This window comes from Trachypithecus francoisi, unplaced genomic scaffold (genome assembly GCF_009764315.1).
Source record: "Trachypithecus francoisi isolate TF-2019V2 unplaced genomic scaffold, Tfra_2.0 Lachesis_group2, whole genome shotgun sequence".
Classification (NCBI taxonomy): Eukaryota; Metazoa; Chordata; class Mammalia; order Primates; family Cercopithecidae; genus Trachypithecus; species Trachypithecus francoisi.
In genome coordinates this window covers 154,487,840-154,508,174 of record NW_022681465.1, presented here as the reverse complement: position 1 = coordinate 154,508,174, position 20,335 = coordinate 154,487,840, and the positions used below count along the sequence as shown (strand labels likewise).

Below are 20,335 nucleotides of genomic sequence, written 5' to 3'. Positions count from 1 at the left end.
AAGACACATTTTTAAAGCAGATAATCCTTTAAAATGCTAAATTTGAGGTATTACAGTGATAATATGAAGATTATTTTTCCCCTCATGGTATTTTCCAAGTTTTTGTTAAACAATGGTACTTACATCTAAAATTTTTAAAACATCACTTACTTTAAAATAATTGAACTCTAAAGCAAACAAGTAAGATACTTGTAAGCAAATCCAGGCCTAATATTTGCAAGGTCCACAGCCAGAGTATAAATGAAAGCCCATAGTACATCTCTAAAAATGTAAAAATTATAAAACAATCTGTTAAATAAAATGCTTAATTCATGTGTCTTGATGAAAATTTTAAAATATGAATAAAAGTATGATTTTTTTTTTTTTTTTTTGAGACAGGGTCTCACTGTCACCCAGGCTGGAGTACAGTCGTGCAATCATGGCTCACTGTGGTCTTGACCTCCTGGGCTCAAGGGATCCTCCCACCTCAGCCTCCTGAGTAGCTGGGACCAGAGGTACATGCCAATCATACCTGGTTAAGTTTTTGTGATTGGTGTTTGTTTGTTTTCTGTAGAGACAGAATTTTGTTACGTTGCCCATGCTTGAACTCCTGGCCTCAAGCAATCATCCTACCTTGACCTCCCAAAGTGCTGGGATTATAGGTGTGAGCCACCATGCCTAACCTAAAGTTATGATTTTTGTATGACTAAAAGTTGACAGAATATCAAAGACAACTGAATTTAAGCATTATTGCACATGTCTGGATATAATGTTGATGAGCTGGCAGTGTCTACATAAAAAATAAGATGAAGACATATATAATTTTTAAATTACAATATAGTCCATACAATTTATCTTTCTACCTTAATTTTATCAAATCACTAATCAGGTTATTAACAAGCTTTTCTCATAATTTGTATCATATTGCCAGTAAGTATCCAAAGGATTAAAAATAAATTCAATTGGCCGGGCGCGGTGGCTCAAGCCTGTAATCCCAGCACTTTGGGAGGCCGAGACGGGCGGATCACGAGGTCAGGAGATCGAGACCATCCTGGCAAACACGGTGAAACCCCGTCTCTACTAAAAAATACAAAAAAACTAGCCGGGCGAGGTGGCGGGCGCCTGTAGTCCCAGCTACTCAGAAGGCTGAGGCGGGAGAATGGCGTAAACCCGGGAGGCGGAGCTTGCAATGAGCTGAGATCCGGCCACTGCACTCCAGCCTGGGCGACAGAGCGAGACTCCGTCTCAAAAAAAAAAAAAATTCAATTTATTTAGACCATAAAAAATGTTTAATAATAACATATTGGATACTTGAAAATTGCCAAGACAATAGATTTTAAAAGTTCTCATCACAAAAAGATGGTAAGGATGTAAGGTGATGGATATGTTAATTAGCTTGATTTAATCATTCCACATATATACATATATCAAAACGTCATGTGTACACTATAAATACATATTATTTTCATGTTAATTAAAAATAAACATTGACATAAGAAAAAAGTGTATAAAATTTATATTAAATGTGAAAAATTAAAAATTAAAAGTTTCATATTGGTTTTCAAATGTTATCTTCTTTTTTCTATTTTGAGACAGAGTCTCACTCTGTCATCCAGGCTGCAGTGCAGTGGTGCAATCTCAGCTCACGGCAACCTCTGCCTCCCAGGTTCAAGCAATTCTCATGCGTCAGCCTCCCAGTAGCTGGGACTACAGGTGGCGCCACCACACACCAGCTAAATACAAAAATTTGTATTTTTTGTAGAGACAAGGTTTCACCACAAGGTTGGCCAGGCTGCTCTTGAACTCCTGGGCTCCGCCTCGGCCTTCTTTTTTTGAGAAAACATTGATGTAATTTTCTTTTTTTCCTTTTTGAGTTCCAATCCCAAAAATATTCCAGGAAAAAATAGGGGGAGGCTGGGCTGGTTCTTCTTCAATGGGCTTTTGCCGTCAAGGAGAACAGTGGACTTGCCCCACATCCAGGATACCCCCAGCCCACTTTTCCCCTGCTTAGCCCAGGGGGTGGGGGGAGGAGGTGCAGGGCGGGGAGACAGTAGAGGTGGCAGGGGTAGCCGGGAGGGAGGGGCCAGGGCAGTGATGCTTTTGGGTAAGAAGTTGGGCTGAGGCTGGGGGCACTGGGGAAGAGCTGCCCATGTGCAGTTACCATTGCTCAGTGACAGAGCCTCAAAGCTTGGCCAGAGCTAAAGGTACTACATGGGTATGTGTGAAGCAGGCTAAGCGAGATGGCTGCAGCCAAGATGCTGGGGGAGGGCAGGGCTGTTGATCTGCCAAGGTCGTCTGTAGCATGTCATGCCAGCCTGGGAGGCCCCTCTGTTGCTGCCCTTCTGAAGGTCAATGATATGCTTTTCTTCCTGCAGCTGGCTGTCTGTGAATTCCCTTTTATGCTCCTGCGCTTTCTTCATAAACCAGTTGGCATCTCCATGGTAGTGCCCATCATTCTTGGTCACTGCCAAGCTGCCCAAAGCCATCAGGGTCCTCTGAACTGCTGCCATGTTTTTGCCTTCAAAGAGGTCAACAGTCTGGAACATGTCGGTCTTGGTGACCTCATAGTCCTCAGCTGCCTTCAGGAACGGAGCCACCTGCCCCATCTGCTTGAAGACCATGGAGGGCAGGTTCTCGGGCAGGTTCACTGGCATGGAGCCATCAGGGTACAGGCTGTTTACCAGCTTGCTCAGAATCACACCATTTCTTTTTTATTATTATACTTTAAGTTCTAGGGCACATGTGCACAACGTGCAGGTTTGTTGCATATGTATACATGTGCCATGTTGGTGTGCTGTACCCATTAAATCGTCATTTACATTAGGTATATCTCCTAATGCTATCCCTCTCCCCTCCCCCTCCCCACAATAGGACCCGGTGTGTGATGTTCCCCTTCCTATGTCCAAGCGATCTCATTGTTCAGTTCCCACCTATGAGAGAGAACATGCGGTATTTGCTTTTCTGTTCTTGCGATAGTTTGCTGAGAATGATGGTTTCCCGCTGCATCCATGTCCCTACAAAGGACATGAACTCATCCTTTTTTATGGCTGCATAGTATTCCATGGTGTATATGTGCCACATTTTCTTAATCCAGTCTGTCACTTATGGACATTTGAGTTGATTCCAAGTCTTTGCTATTGTGAGTAGTGCTACAATAAACATACATGTGCATGTGTCTTTATAGCAGCATGACTTATAATCCTTTGGGTATATCCCCAGTAATGGGATGGCTGGGTCAAATGGTATTTCTAGTTCTAGATCCTTGAGGAATTGCCACACTGTTTTCCACAATGGTTGAACTAGTTTACAGTCCCACCAACAGCATAAAAGTATTCCTATTTCTCCACATCCTCTCCAGCACCTGTTGTTTCCTGATTTTTTAATGATTGCCATTCTAACTGGTGTGAGATGGTATCTCATTGTGGTTTTGATTTGCATTTCTCTGATGGCGAGTGATGATGAGCATTTTTTCATGTGTCTGTTGGCTGTATGAATGTCTTCTTTTGAGAAGTGTCTGTTCATATCCTTTGCCCACTTTTTGATGGGGTTGTTTGTTTTTTTCTTGTAAATTTTTTGAGTTCTTTGTAGGTTCTGGATATTAGCCCTTTGTCAGATGAGTAGATTGCAAACATTTTCTCCCATTCTGTAGGTTGCCTGTTCACTCTGATGGTAGTTTCTTTTGCTGAATCACACCATTCTTTAGCCAGAGCTGGAAGCCCAGGCGCCCACGGTCTCGGCAGCCCACATCAGGGCCACACTGCGCTATGATCCACTCCACCAGCCGTTCCTCCAGTCCCTCGTCCTACTTCTTCTCAACTCTGGATGGAGCTTCACAGCTCATGCCATAGGAAGGACCCTTATTGGCCATGTCTGGGGAGAGAGGGCTTCCTCGGGCCTCAGGAAGGAGTGAAGACTTTGTCTGGGCTTGGACAGACCTTTTTTTTTTTTGTTTAAGAGATGGGGTCTCACTATGTTGCCCAAGTTGGACTTAAAACTCCTGGGCTCAAGTGATCCTTTCACCTTAGCCTCCCAAGTAGCTAGGACTACAGATATGTGCCACTGTGCCCAGCTATCATATGTTATCTTTTTTCTAAAATATTCAAAATTATCTATAAAAATTCAAAGACAAAATACAAATTATAATTAACAATTACCAAATTTTAAGTAAATTTATTATAATAAAGTTTAAACTTTAATGTGATTTTTTAAAAAGCTAAGTCCTATTATGTATTTTTACAAATACAGAACTACTCACAATTCTAGAGTTCAAGGCTCATCTACGGCCAATGTCCACAATATCAGGACCTTCGCACATAAAATTTAAGAGTAATATGAATTGTTTAACATTGCAAAATATTTCTCAACTGCCATGAGCCACTGTTACAAATATCATCCTAATTTATATCTCCAGAACCACATACTGGAATACAAAGAGAAACAAGAAAATGGATGCTCAGCAGCCCTGGGAAATGTTACTTCAATGTGCAAGAATCTACTGCATTTGTGCTAATTAATTTGTCTTTTCCCCCACCTAAGAACTTGTGTCACTCAAATCCTCCCCATACTCCAAAGCAGTGTCCATGACCAGCATCAACAGCCCATAACCTTCATGACATTCACACAGAATCACTTTTTGCTTCAGTGGCACACGGCAAGAGATGGAGGAAAGTGTTATCTGGAGCCTGAATGGTGTTAGGTCACTACAGTGGACATTTGGATTACAAATTGTACTATGCCACTTAGTGCTGGATCTTAAATGACACTTATATTTTGAACATTTGTGATATATGTGTCCTTTAAGTATAAGATCCAAAGCAGGGGCCCCTGTTGCCCAGGTCTTAAGGTGATACTCTAAACTTTAGTGAATATTTCATCCAGGATCTACTGAAATCTAAGAAAAAAAAAATTCGAGCAGATTGATAACAGCTTTTCTTTTTAAAATGTATATAATGAGAGAGCTGTTAACAAAGTCAGAAGAGTTCTTGACAGAAGTAAAGATGGCTATAGTCGAGGAGAAAAGAAAACAGGAAATCTTTCTCTACCAAGTTTCTGCAATAATTGACTAATTATAACATGGATGACTGGGAGTTTAGAACCTACTACTTGTATTTTTCAATCTTAACTTTCCCTAATATGGTAAAAACCTGGGTTCAGAAAATCATCTCATGTCTTAATTCAAGCTTATAAAGGTATATCAGATTAAAGGCAATAAAACATATTTTATAACTAAAAATAAAACACAATATAATAAGAGAGCAGAAATCAACGTTACAAGGGCTCTGGAGTGATAAGAAAAGTCAGATACTCAGTTCTTTCTTTGGATACTTTTATCAACCAAACTGCCTGCTGTATAAGATTACTGGCCTATAAATTAACTTTTGCAATTAAAGCAGAGAATTTTAACTTGAGGCAAACAAAACCCTATTGTTCACTAAGTTTTATCACCAACGATTACAGGACAGAGAGATCTATATCCAACACTGTATGCTTAAAAAGAAACAAAACTTGTTTTCCAATTATGAAAGTAATATATGTTCATTATAAAAAACTTTAAAAACTACAAAAATATAAAATGGTACAAAGTATGAAAGTCACCCATAATCCTAACCCTAAACTATTAACATTGTTATATTTCCCTTATTGTGTATACTGCTTTGCATATTTGAGAGCATCCTGTGAACCATGATTTTATACCATTCATTTTTCATTTAACTTTATATCATAAACATTTCTCATATTATTTTATTATTCCTAAATATCATTTGCAAAGGCTGCATAAGTCATATGCAGACTTATACTCTAATTTGCTTAACCATTCCCCTAATGTTGGAGGTTTAGGTTGATCTTTGTTTTCTTACTACTCTAATAACACTGTGATGAACATCTTTATTTATAAATCTTTATCTGCATTTCCTAATATTTCCTTAGGGTAGAACTAGACTATGGAAACCAAGAAAATAAGTATTTTTAAAATATCTTGAATGTTTGTCACCAGTTTTTTCTAATAAGGTATTCTACATTATATGTCCACCAATAATGTATAAAGTGCCCTTTTCACCTTCCATTATCAGTGTATCAGGTATTCATGACTTTTTTCCAGTATTTGATTATCTGATAAAGGAAAATAATTCATTGCTGTTTTGTTTTCTATTTCTCTACTAGTGAAACAGAACCTTTTTTTGCAAATATTTGTTAGTCTTTATTTGCTCTTTTGTTAATTGTCCATACATACTAATAGATACTAATATGTACTTCTTGGTGATTCATATGTATGTTTCATAAAGAAAAATATTGTCTTTTACATCATATTTATTGTGATTATTTCCATTTTTGTGTCTTAACTTACATATTGATTTGTTTCAAGAAAGTTAAAAAATTTTTAAATAGGCATCTCAACTTTTCCCCTTGTATTTTCTTCTTTTGATTTTAAGCTTATTCATTTATTCATTCATTCAACAAATATTCACCAAAGACTTGCTATGTGCCAGAAACGATGCAGTAACACCAAAGATACAGCAGTAGATAGGACATATTTCTTGCCTTCAAAGAGTTTCTATTTGGCCTGGCAAGGTGGCTCACACCTGTAATGCCAGTGCCTCAGGAGACCAGTTCGGGAGGACTGCTTGAGACCAAGAGTTTGAGACCAGCCTGGACAACATGGCAAGAACCTCCCTCCACAAATAAAAATTTTAAAATTAAATAGGCAAGGTGGTGCATGCCAGTAGTCCCAGCTACTCAGGAGGCTGAGGCAGGAGGATCACTTGACCCCAAAAGCGCAGTGGCATGATCTTGGCTCACTGCAATCTCCGCCTCCCGGGTTCAAGTGATTCTCCTGCCTCAGCCTCTCGAGTAGCTGGGAGTATAGGCACATACTACCATACTCGGCTAATATTTGCGTTTTTAGTAGAGATGAAGTTTCACCATGTTGGTCAGGTTGGTCTCAAACTCGGGACCTCAGGTGATCTGCCCTCTTCAGCCTCCCAAAGTGCTGGGATTACAGGCATCAGCCACCTATTTTCTATATTTTCTTGTATTGTCTACTAAAATATTTTTGAGTCTGTTTTCTCAAATTCTTTTGCCTGGAATTTATTCTAGTATACACTACAAAACTAAATTAATATTTTTTCTAAGCAGCTAGTTAACTATTCTAGCAATATTTACTTAATAATTCCTTCCTTCCCCAGAAATCCTTACTGCTAGCAGGGAATGGTGGCTTACGCCTGTAATCCCAGCATTTTGAGAGGCCGAGGCGGGCAGATCACTTGAGGCCAGGAGTTCGAGACCAGCCTGGGCAGCATGACAAAACCCCATCTCTACAAAAAATACAAAACTTAGCTGGGTGTGGTAGCACATACCTGTAGTCCCAGCTACTCAGGAAGCTGAGGCAGGAGAACTGCTTGAACCCGGGAGACGGAGGTTGCAGTAAGCCAAGATCATGCTACTGCACTCCAGCCTGAGTGACAGATGAGACCCAATCTCAAAAAAAAAAGTAATCCTCACTGCTTTCATATATTAACATGTTATATATACCAGGGTCTATTTCTGTCTATTCCATTCCTTGATCTGTCTGCTAATTCTTGGCCCAGCATTACATTGATTTAATTATTCACACTTTATAATATTTTAAAATATTTGGTGGTGTTAGTCATGCTTTTCATTTTAATTATTCCATTTTTCAAAGCTATTTGCACTTACAAATCCTTTATAAGTAATTTTGTATAACCCCTCTTGGGATTTTCATTGGAATTGAATTATAAATACAATTTAACTTGGGAAGAAACAAAATCTTTATAATATTCAGTCTTTCCATCCAAACATTCCTTTTTTCCATTTAATCATTCTTGAAGGCATTAATGTATTCCTGGTGATTCCAGAGAAATCAGAAGTATTAATTAGTAGGCTTCCATTTACATATATACCATAGTTCCTAAGCACACCCAACCTTGATGACAAAGCAGTGTCTTTGAAAGGAAAAACAAATAAATGGACATTGTGTTAGCCCCTCATCATTTGTTTACACCAGATTATAACAACTTTCTATGTGTACCTAGGTGAGCAAAAATGTTAACAAGAGTGGACCTTCCACCGCAGAACATAGATTTACACCAAACATCCCCTTACAAGTTTTTTAAAAAACGACTCTGGTTTTGTCATTTCTCAATTTCCTACTCATTACAGACTTTCTTTGGAATAATAAACAATAAACTCTGTTATTAACTCAAATTATATGTTTCTACTAAGGGAAATTCTAAACAACAACAACAACAGTAACAACTACTAACTATTGAATATCTACTATGTTCTATCATTAATCTTCAAAATAATCCTGCAGGATAGGTGGCTATATTCACCTTACAGGAAAGGAATCAAAAGCTTAGAAAGCAGAGGAGCAGATCCTTTCCTGCTCTGCGTTCAGCCACCCCCGCAATGCTTTATGCTCCTTTTTTTTATTTGTAACACTTTGGGAAGTTATTAAAGGAAGATCTATTGCTTCCTCCTTTTGGGATAGAACTGGATGGCAAAAAATTAAATTAAATTAAATTTAAAAAGCTTAGAGAGAAGCTCAAGATCACCCAGCTAGGTAATGCTGAAGAATCCAAATTCAGACCTAGCTCTCTCCCACTCAAGCTGACTCTCAAAATCTTCATCATCATCACAAATAACTAAAATGATCTCTTAACATCCACCAAACCTGTGGCACCACTAGCTTTTGCCAATATTCTATGTACGGAAAAGGTACTTTTCAATAGCCCTACAATCTTCCAAAGTTTGCTGCTCTCTGTATTTTAAATACAAACAGGTAAATAAGTAATGGGACACTGCTAAAAGCTGACTGGGGAAAGAAATACAAGCCACTAAACTGCTTTGACAGTATCTGCTCTTCAAGTTCTTACAGAGGAGGAGATTGGCTTCACGTCCATAGGACACATCCCGCTCCTACTCTACCTGCAAGTCCACGTAGCCAGTGACCTGGCAGGATTCTATAAAACACAGATACACAATGTCAATGTTGTTGACTACCTGGAAATTTTGACTTTCTTTTGGGTAGTTGGATGTATTTGGGTAGGGAAACAGAATTGAGTCACATGGCTTGGTACTAAAATGTGGGGCTCTATCACTGAGTCCTTGGCTTAGGAAATGTAGTATTTGAAAATGTTGTGTGCTCATCCACTAGACCATGCCACAAATATTTTCAACCATACTCAATTTTCTACAACCTTTTTTTCAAAAGTCTTCAAACACTCACTATAAGGAAATATTTCTTATATTTAATATAAATCTTACTTTTTCAGTCTTTTATAATGATGAGAAATAGGCCCCTTACAGTAACAATTTTTCAAATACAGGAAAAGTGCTTTTTAGTCCCCATTTTCATCTATAGTCTATAAGCAGCTCAGCTGCTGTCAGCTCCAAAGTAGTTGATAAAAATCTTATATTTATAATACATACTTGCTCGGAAACTTGGGGTTAATTTCCATTTTAGAAGTATTTTTATTAATCTTATAAATTACTGTAAAATCTGGAATAGCACCACCTCTTTTTTTAAACTTTTAAGTTCAGGGATACAAGTGCAGGTTTGTTACAGAGGTAAACTGGTGTCATGGGGGTTTGTGGTATAGATTATTTCATCACCCAGATATTAGGCCTAGTACCCATTAGTTACTTTTCCTGATCCTGTCCCTCCTCCTACCTACTACCCTCCGAAAGGCCCCAGTGTGTGTTGTTGCCCTCTATGTGTCCATCCCTTAACTAACAGTAAATGCAGTAAATGCTCTAAGAACCATCATTAATGTTACTAACAATTTTCCAGGAATATTTAAATTAAATGTCTGATTTTGGCAATGCTAATTTTTAAAGTATATATATATATGCCAGAAAATGTCACAGATCTTCAAGATGCACTCTTATTATCATCTCTACAAGATGACTGAAAGTGACATTTTGAAAATATCTTTTAAACAGCTCCACCTAATGTCACTGCTGCTGAGATTTCTGACTCCTCCCTTCCGGCTCTTCAGTGGCCTTCAGTGCCCACTGGATTCCAAAGCTCACTCCTCTGTGCAATGATTCCAACTGCAGGGATCAGTGTCTGAAATGAAGCTGCAGATTGTCTAGTGGATAAATAATCCAAGAAGGAATGGGGGATGTTATGACTTTTTGAGAGGAGGCTAACGTCATAAACTTTAAAAAATAATAATAATGGAAATGAAGAAAGAAAACAACAGAAGATGAAAAGAATAGCAAAAGAGCTAGAAATTTCTGACAGGTAAGAAAATGGGAAACAAACCTCTAAAATGCTTAAGAAAAATATTGCAAATGTGTTTATCCAATGTGTATTTCATGTTAGAATAATCCAGTTTTAAAAATAAGTGAAGATCATTAAAAATTGGAAGGAAATATAGTGCTTTTAGGCTAAATTGTACTAGATGCCTTTTTACGTATATGATTTGAAAAAAACCCTACAGTTTTAGAATGCACTACTGTAAGAAAATTATAAAAAGAAATCACCAAAAGCTAGTATTGGCACAACGGGGTTTTAATTACTTTTGTTTATCTTTTAGTAAATAATCTTAAAAATCTGGTATACTTATTTTCACTGGCAGACTTGAGATCTCCTTTCTTAATGCACTTAATGTTTTATTATTTTAAAGAACTGAAAACCTCCACATTCCTAAAATGATAAGTTCGGTTATTAACCTTCAAAGAAAATCAAAGTCAATTTAGACAAGCTGTGTTGGCTTGTTTTTAAAAGAGTAGCTTTGAGAAGCATGTATATTTTCCACTACCACTTTATATGGGTTCAGGCAATGGTCAAATTCAAGGAAAAAAAAAACATATAAACCATTTTCAGCAGAGAAAATCAAAGTACATGTAATAAAAGAATGTTTGGGTCAAAAGTAATCCTCAAGTCTTAAAAGACAGCACACACTTCTGCAATAGATAGATATGAAATTTGATTTTTGGAATAGGTGAACAGTTGAATAACTTAAGGAGGTTTGCATGATGTTGAATAACTAGGCCAATTATACTTTTTAATAACGCTGTAAGAGATTAGGCATTTGTTTCTTGATGCTTAGTGCGGTTACTTAATGTAGTACTTTGTTCTTAGGGTAAGCTCTAAGATGTACCTTTACAGAGATTCTAGTCTATTTGTTTTCATGGAACACAAATGATTAATTTGACTGATTTTTTTAAAAAGTGAAATGACCAAATAAACTAGAAATATTGTTTTGTATATGATTTAGGAAGTAGACGTCTGTTCCTGGCTCTGCAGCTAACTACACAACCATGAGCCAGTCACTGGATCATAGTTTCCATGTTTGTAAATCAGAAATAAAGTATCATTCCTATCTAGAGTACAGGGCTACTGTAGAAATCAAGTAAGAGAGCAAGCCTTGTCAGCACATGAATTATTGATGAATTAATTAATGAACAATGCAGTGCTTTAAAAATCATTAAGCCCTGAAGAGTATGAGACGTTATCTGCATCGGCACAACCACAGAATCTGTATTCTTAGAGATTTAAGAAAAAGGAGAGAGAATTCTATGGGAGATGCTCACAGTGTGGTCCTACCCTATTTTGGGATCCTCACATATATACTTGGGGGTTGGGAGACGTAAAAAACTTTACCCAAAGCCACAAACTCTCTGAAGTTACATAACAGAATTTTGTTCACATAAAACAAATAGAAAATGTTCTACTTCTTTGTTTTTAACATTAAGAACAGGAAATACAGAACTTGTTATAAGAAATATAAAACAGGAGGCAATAGAAAATCATGGAAAGAACACGGAACTCTCTGGAAGCCAGAAGACTTGGGCTCTGGTCCCTGTTCTACTAATATTTAACTGCAATGCTGCAATATCTGTCAAATGGAAGGAATATATTAGAGGACCTTTATAGTCTCTTTCAGATCAAAGCACCTAAGCCCCAAATGAAATATAACAAGTAATGTAAAATACAATTTTTCTATGCTATGGACAATTAAGGGAAAGGGGGAAAACAAGAGGAGAGAATAAAACAGATGGACAGAAAGAGAGGAAGAGAATAAATGGGAAGGAAAAAAACAGACAGACCAAAAGGCAGACATACACAAACTCTACCCCCAGTTCCCTCCCCCTCAAAAAATGAATTATATGAATAAAGAGACAGAAGAAAGATACACACTAACAAAATGACACTCAGATGCAGAAATAAATACGCACATAAAAACTTTGGTGGACTTATGCTCTTATTTTGTTCATCTTGAAACTTTTAAACACAAAACTACCCAAAAAAATTAACATAATGTTGTACTTTTACGTTAAAAGGCATACACTGAATTAGTTCAAAGCAGGTGCCTCATGAGATAGATACAATCAAGTGGAAGGTTTAGGATTAATTGCTGCCATATGCTACTAATATTTTTTAGCAAAATGTCACTTGATAATTTGAGATCTCTCTTCCATGGGTCAATTCCAACCAAACAAGCCAAAGATGAACTCTCTTAAAATAGAAATGTATCCCAAGAATTGTTTTATGAACCAGGGCTTAGTATTATTTTGCTTCCAGATAGGCAGGATTTAAATATTTTAACTTAATAGTTACCAAGTATGTAAAGTGTAAATCCCACATTGCCATTTAAAGCCTATCTTTGGGCATTTTCCTATTTAATCTTCTCTGTATGGTGTAGAGGGTGCTGGATAAGGTAACTCCAGCACTCTCCTTTGATTCCCTCCTAAGATGAGGCCCTTCAGACCTGCAGGCTTTTCTGAGCTCCAAGCTGAGATAATCCCCATTCACTATGAAGTCAGCCCAGATTGACAAGAATAGGCAACGCAAGGGCTCCCGATGTTTATTCTCATCTCTATCTGCTAGGAACCCTGCAAAATTATATGAGTTTTCATATCTGTAAAGAAAAAACCTGCAAGATTCATAGGAAGCTTTTCTTTCTTATAGATAATAAGAGGTGGAAGAAAAAACACACAAGACTTTGCTGGGTTGGTTTGGTTTTAGCTAACTCCTTGGACTTTTGTGTACTTTGGTTTTTCCCTCTATGAAATGGAACTATAACAATCCCACTCCTCCCTAACACAACTGGTGATGAAGAAATAAACAGCATAGCAGATATGAAAGCACTCATAGCTCTTTGGAGGATGAGGGTTGGATCAGTTCAGTCCAAGTGTCGGAGACATTCAACAAGAAGAACAACAACGATAATGAGCACTTGGGTTTGAACAGGGTTTAACAGTTTATACAATTTTTTTAATTTTTAAAAAACTTTTAAGTTCAGGGGCACATGTGCAGTTTGTTATATAGGTAAATTGCATGTTGGTCAGGTGCGGTGGCTCACGCCTATAATCTCAGCACTTTGGGAGGCCAAGGTGGGCAGATCACCAGGTCAGGAGATGGAGACCATCCTGGCCAACATGGTGAAACCCCTGTCTCTGCTAAGATACAAAAAAAAAATTAGCTGGGCATGGTGGTGCGTGCCTGTAGTCCCAGCTACTTGGGAGGCTGAGGCAGGGGAATCACTTGAACCCAGGAGGCAGAGGTTGCAGTGAGCCAAGATTATGCCACTGCACTCCAGCCTGGCAACAGAGCAAGACTCCGTCTCAAAAAAAAAAAAAAAAAAAAAGTAAATTACATGTCATGAGGGTTTGGTGTATGGATTATTTAATCACCCAGGTAACAAGCATACTACCCGATAGGTCATTTTTCAATCCTCTCAAAATGTTTTAAATATATTATTTCATTGGCCTTTATAACAAGGTATGAAGTAGGGAGGCTATTTTTTATTTCATTGGACAGATAAAGAAATTGAGGCCAAGAGGAGAGTGCCTTGCCCAAGATCAAACGGCTAGTAAACAACAGGACATGTCTCCTGACACGAAATCTAGTGCTCATTCTAGTTTACCAAACTACATATGCAGTTCATGCCTATTTCCTTTCATTCCTATCCTCCTTCAAGTGAGGCTTGCTTGGCAGGAGGCCTCTAATTAGAAATCAAAGCTTTCTATCTCTCATGTATAGTTCTAATCTATCAACTGTATAGAGAGCTTAAATTTGACTTGAAATTCTCCTTCGGTCAATATCTGTGAACTCTGGGTCTCATGAGTCATCCAGGCCTTAAACTTTCCTTTTGAATACCATTATTTGTAAATGTTGCTATTTCACATATTACCACATAGCATCTGTTAAAGCAAACTAAATATAGCTTGAGAAGGACTCCGTACTTCTACATTTGAGTCCCTGTGGATGAACTGTAACCTAGCTTAATAGGCAGACAAGATTGAAAACCTAACTTAGGAGTATGCGCCTGTAACAATAGCTGAGTCTTGGCCAGTCCCAGCGGTCATACTTCAACCACTCATAGACTGCTAAGCATTCAAACTGTGTTCAAAGAAGGTAAATGTCAACCTGTAACCAATCCAGCTGTTTCTGTACCTCACCTCCAATTTCTGAACATCACTTCCCTTTTTTTGATCTGTAAGTTGATTCTGACCACAAGGCATCCCTGGAGTCTCTCTGAATCTGCTGTGATTCTGGGGGCTGCCCGATTCACAAATCGTTCATTGCTCAATTAAACTCCTTCAAATTTAATTCAGCTGAAGTTTTTCTTTTAACACGTCTGAGCCACAGATCAGTTCCTTGGATCCTCCCTCCTCGGCCTCCCAAGTAGCTAGGACTACAGGTGCACACCACCATGCCCAGTTAATCTGTGGTATTTTTATGCTGTTCCTCATTGTGTTTTTCATTGTTGAAACCATGACAGACCTAAGTATTCTTAAGGTGATTTCTTTCCAATAAGAAACCGTTAAGCCTTAGATCTCAGAGAGAATGTGAGAACAGGCCATCATAATTTCAAATAGCAAACAAAATTGCATTCCCTTTCATTCCTATTGCTCCCTTCCCTTTATTAACGTTATTTATGTTGTTTTCCTCAAACTCCTAAAGAATAAACCAAGATGAGGAGTTTTTTTTCCCCCTTTGCTGTCTTTCCATGTTTTCTCTTTGGGCCAGAAATCCCAGCACTTTGAATGGCAAGGAATCCTTCAAGCCTGTTGTACATCCTGGTATGAATAATTCTACTGAATATAACCACCCTAAACTATGCTGAGCCATAGAATCAGAGCCTGCTTTTCCTCTGGAAGTTAGAAGAAGGGATCTGCAAGAAGGAAGAATTGGAGGAATGCTTTTTAAATGAAGTTAATTCTGGGTAATAGCTCACTAGACACTGGCTGCCTTCCTTGCCTTGATCTCCAAAATCTGAGCAATGTACCCAGAAACTGCCTATGGCTTCAATCCCAGAGAGTGGAAAAAGTGAAAAAAAGAGAAGGCATACGCTATTCCTTATTAGATACGTTCTGTAATTCTGGCTCCCAAAATAAAGGCTGTAGACTGGCTCTGGGCAGTAGAGCTGACAAATTTTATTCAACATACATATACTGAGTACCTACTATGTGCTCTATGTTGGGGATAGGGACAAATTCAGATGTGTGTTCTCACTTAATCTTCACAACTACTCAGATAGATAGATATTATTTAATCCCTGTTTTACAGAAAAGAAAACTGAGGAGGAAGGGTAATTGACCTACATCAAAGTCAGACTGATACCAAGAAGTGATGCTCCAACTGGAACCTGTCTTGGTCCATGTGTGATGCTTTAACAAAATAACACAGACAAAATATCACAGAGTTATAAACAATAGAAATTTATTTCTCACAATTTTGGAGGCTAGGAAGTCCAAGAGCAAGGTGCCAACAGGTTCAGTGTCTGCTGAGGGTTCTTCTCTTCCAGAATAGCACCTTGTTGCTGTGTCCTCACATGGCAGAAGGGACAGAAGAGGCGAACTCACTTAGGGCCTCCTTATAAAAGGAGTGAGTTTGCCCTTATAAAGCCCTTTTATGAGGCCCTAATCCATTCATGACGGCAGAGCCCTCACGGCCTAGTCACCTCCTAAAGGCCCTACCTTTTAATACTGCTGCACTGGGGATTAAGTTTCAACATGAATTTTGGAGGGAACACAAACATTCAAACAAACCATAACAGAATCCAACTTCAAACACAGTACTCAGGCCTCCACAGCACAATCCCTATCCTCCTGACTTTTTATAGTCCATTGAAGCAAGTGGGTGCATAGTCAGGTGACCCTAAAAAAACACAGAAGTTAGCCAGGTGTGGTGGTTCACGCCTGTAATCCCAGTACTTTGGAGGCCAAGGTGGGCAGATCATGAGGTCAGGAGATCGAGACCATCCGGCTAACATGGTGAAATCCCATCTCTACTAAAGATACAAAAAATTAGCTGGGCATAGTGGCATGCACCTATAGTCCCAGTCTCCTGTAGTCCCCATCTCCTGGGGAGGCAGGAGAATCGCTTGAAGTGGAGGTTGCAGTGAGCAGAGATCACACCACCGCACTCCAGCCTGGGTGACGGAGCAAGACTCTGTCTCGAAAAAGAAAAAAAAAGAAAAACAGAAGTTGATAGGGATAGAAACACATTTGGCTGCTTCTATAGTTAACAAGATGCTGTTACATTCCTTGCCTCACGAGCTCTAAAGACTAAACTAGCGGGACAAAGAAAGCACCTGAGATGAGATGAGAGGAGGGTAAAGGTACAGAGAGATCCCCTGGATATTTGTTCTCTGTCCTCTCAGGGACTTTGCTACCCCTAGAGAATTATCCATATTGTTAAGAACTTGCATTAATATTCTGGGTTCTGTTTCATTTTTTAGGGTCTCAAGAGCATGCTCAAGTCATTCACGTGTTTCCATCAAATACAGACACAGATCAGGGAAGATTAAACCCCACTAATTTCTCATCAGATGCCTCAGAACAAAGTGCCTTCCAAGAACTAATGGTCAAAATATCCACCCATAAGACAAATAAGCTTATAAAATCTCTTCTTACAATCCTGACATAATGGAAGTTTCCCTAAACCACCCAGCATCTAATACAACCAGCACAAAGAACAACTCAACATTTTTTTACTGAGTCCTGTCAACCCCCTTCTCCAGCTTTACTCCTATTACTTATAGCCTATACTGTGGTCTTAATTGGGGGCCTTTTTGGAAACCTCTCTCTCATCATCATCATCTTTAAGAAGCACAGAAAAGCTCAGAATTTCACCAGCATACTGATTGTCAATCTCTCCCTCTCTAATATCTTGGTGTGTGTCATGTGCATCCCTTTTACTATCATCTACACTCTGATGGACCACTGGATATTTGGGGATACCATGTGCAAACTCACATCCTATGTGCAGAGTGTCTCAATCTCTGTGTCCATATTCTCACTTGTACTCATTGCTGTCGAAAGATATCAGCTAATTGTGAACCCCCGTGGCTGGAAGCCCAGTGTGACTCATGCCTACTGAAGTATCACACTGATTTGGCTGTTTTCCCTTCTGCTGTCTATTCCCTTCTTCCTGTCCTACCATCTCACTGATGAGCCCTTCCGCAATCTCTCTCTCCCCACTGACCTCTACACCCACCAGGTGGCCTGTGTGGAGAACTGGCCCTCCAAAAAGGACCGGCTGCTCTTTACCACCTCCCTTTTTCTGCTGCAGTATTTTGTTCCTCTAGCCTTCATCCTCATCTGCTACTTGAAGATTGTTATCTGCCTGCCCAGGAGAAATGTGAAGATAGACAAGAAGAGGGAAAATGAGAGCCGGCTCAATGAGAACAAGAGGATCAACACAATGTTTTTTTTGTTGTTTTTTTTGTTTGTTTGTTTGTTTGTTTGAGACGGAGTCTCGCTCTGTAGCCCAGGCTGGAGTGCAGTGGCCGGATCTCAGCTCACTGCAAGCTCCGCCTCCCGGGTTCCCGCCATTCTCCTGCCTCAGCCTCCCAAGTAGCTGGGACTACAGGCGCCCGCCACCACGCCCGGCTAGTTTTTTGTATTTTTAGTAGAGACGGGGTTTCACTGTGTTCGCCAGGATGGTCTCGATCTCCTGACCTTGTGATCCGCCCGTCTCGGCCTCCCAAAGTGCTGGGATTACAGGCTTGAGCCACCGCGCCCGGCCGGATCAACACAATGTTGATTTCCATCGTGGTGACCTTTGGAGCCTGCTGGCTGCCCCTGAATATCTTCAATGCCATCTTTGATTGGTATCATGAGGTGCTGATGAGCTGCCACCACAACCTGGTATTTGTAGTTTGCCACTTGGTTGCTATGGTTTCCACATGTATAAACCCTCTCTTCTATGGCTTTCTCAACAAAAATTTCCAAAAGGACCTGGTAGTGCTTATTCACCACTGCTGGTGTTTCACACCTCGGGAAAGATATGAAAATAATGCCATCTCCACTACGCACACAGACTCCAAGGGGTCTTTAAGATTGGCTCGTATACCAACAGGTATATGAAAATTGATAATACTTAATGCTGAAGCTCTTCTTGAATGGGATCTGGACAGGTAATGGTTGGGAATAGGGCAAGATGCAGAAAGAAGAAACCAGAACCAAAAATAGCAACTTTATACCCACTTTTGCTTTAGGCTAAGACTGCCGGTCTCATATGTCTATTCAACACACCCTCCAACATACACAAACACACATACCACCCCTTTTCTCTTAAGAGAATAACTCTAATAATTCAAACAACCTGGCCGCCATCATTTGTGGCAAAGAATGAGAATGAGAAAGCAGACAGAGAGGCAAGCAGCAGTGATGGCTGGGGAACAACGTTCACAGATACTAGTAAAAGCACTGCTATACCTCCTTAGCACTGAAGCCATTCTATTCTCAGATAAGAAAACTGTAACTTTCGGCCGGGCACGGTGGCTCAAGCCTGTAATCCCAGCACTTTGGGAGGCCGAGACGGGCGGATCACGAGGTCAGGAGATCGAGACCATCCTGACTAACACGGTGAAACCCCGTCTCTACTAAAAAAAAAATACAAAAAAACTAGCCGAGCGATGTGGCGGGCGCCTGTAGTCCCAGTTACTCGGGAGGCTGAGGCAGGAGAATGGCGTAAACCCGGGAGGCGGAGCTTGCAGTGAGCAGAGATCGCACCACTGCACTCCAGCCTGGGCGACAGGGCAAGACTCCGTCTCAAAAAAAAAAAAAAGAAAAAAAAAAGAAAACTGTAACTTTCAATCATATAACTATTCAATTAATTAGCCAAGTCAGAAAATCCCCCCTTATAATTCATTAATTAATTAACAAACTAAGTTTGGACTAAAGTTGAAGGGCTGGTTTTAACTTAACATTTAAACTACGTGTTGTAATTACAATTAATTCCCATGCTTGAATCATATCTCTAGTTTATGATAACAGTGCATTTTTTCACTAACAATGCTATTAGAACTGGCCACAAATTCTTTAGCATAGCAATTATGCTAGAAATCGCTTTAACTTATTAATGGTCAATATAGATACAGCTTTCCTCACAAAGTGGCTTTTAATCCCTAATTCTTTATGTATATTAAATAGAGGTCATTATGACTCTATCACTGGATCTCAGAGACTTTGTCAGTAGCATTTTTATAACTGGCGCCAGATTTTTAAAACCTTCTCATATATCTTGTGGCTTAAACGTTTTTAAAAGAGCCCTCATCCCCACAGACTTACTTACATAGGGGAATCAGCTAGACTGTTCTCAGCTATTAATTCAGTCACTGTTACTAAATTGTGACCAGCTTTACCACTTCCTAGAACAAATCTTCCCTGTATCTATCAAATTTGAACTGCAGCTTATTTGTATGTTAAAAATGTAACTGTAAGCTGGACTCAGCAACTTACACCTGTAATCCCAGCCCTTTGGGAGGCCAAGGTGGGAGGATCACTTTTGCTCAGTTGAAGACCGGCCTGAGCAACACAGTGAGACTCCATCTCTACTAAAAATACAAAAAAATTAGCCAGGTGTGGTCATGCATACCTGTAGTCCCAGCTACTCAGATGAGAGGATCACCTGAGCCTGGGAGATCGAGGCTGCAGTGAGTCATGATCACACCACTGCACTCCAACCTGGGTGACAGAGTGAGACCCTGTCTCAAAAAAAAAAAAAAAAAGGAACTGTATTTTCTTTTGAATAAAAAGTAATGTTTCTGTGAACACCTATGATTTTTCTATTGTGCTTTTTCTTGCATATTAGCTTTCACATTTTCCTCTCCTGAAAATCTCTTTCTCTCTTCCTCCTTCCCTTCTTCTCTTATTCTCTCTTTATTCATTCTCTTCAGGATTTCTCTTCTCTGTTTTATCATTTTGGAATAAATGAACAACAAAAGCACTGCAGAACACACAAACGAAATAAAATCTAACCATCTCATGGCAGTAGCTGTAAATGTTACTTAACTTACTTGGTAAAGAAATGCCGATTCTAGGCTGGGCATGGTGGCTCAGGCCTGTAAATCCCAGCACTTTGGGAGGCCAA

At 39.3% G+C, this 20,335-nt stretch overlaps 1 protein-coding gene and 2 pseudogenes across 5 annotated transcripts in view; 1 reads left to right on the top strand and 2 right to left on the bottom strand.

The window, feature by feature from the left end:
* KLHL3 (kelch like family member 3) overlaps window positions 1–20,335 on the bottom strand; it is a 283,454-nt gene that overhangs the window by 174,681 nt on the left and 88,438 nt on the right. The gene's annotated exons all lie outside the window — the stretch shown is intronic.
* LOC117066120 lies at window positions 2,211–3,901 on the bottom strand (annotated as a pseudogene). The gene is made up of 2 exons (XR_004430141.1): window positions 3,673–3,901; window positions 2,211–2,701 (listed from the first exon to the last, which is right to left on the bottom strand). The product of XR_004430141.1 is annotated as a transgelin-like (transcript).
* On the top strand, window positions 10,024–18,723 carry LOC117065823 (annotated as a pseudogene).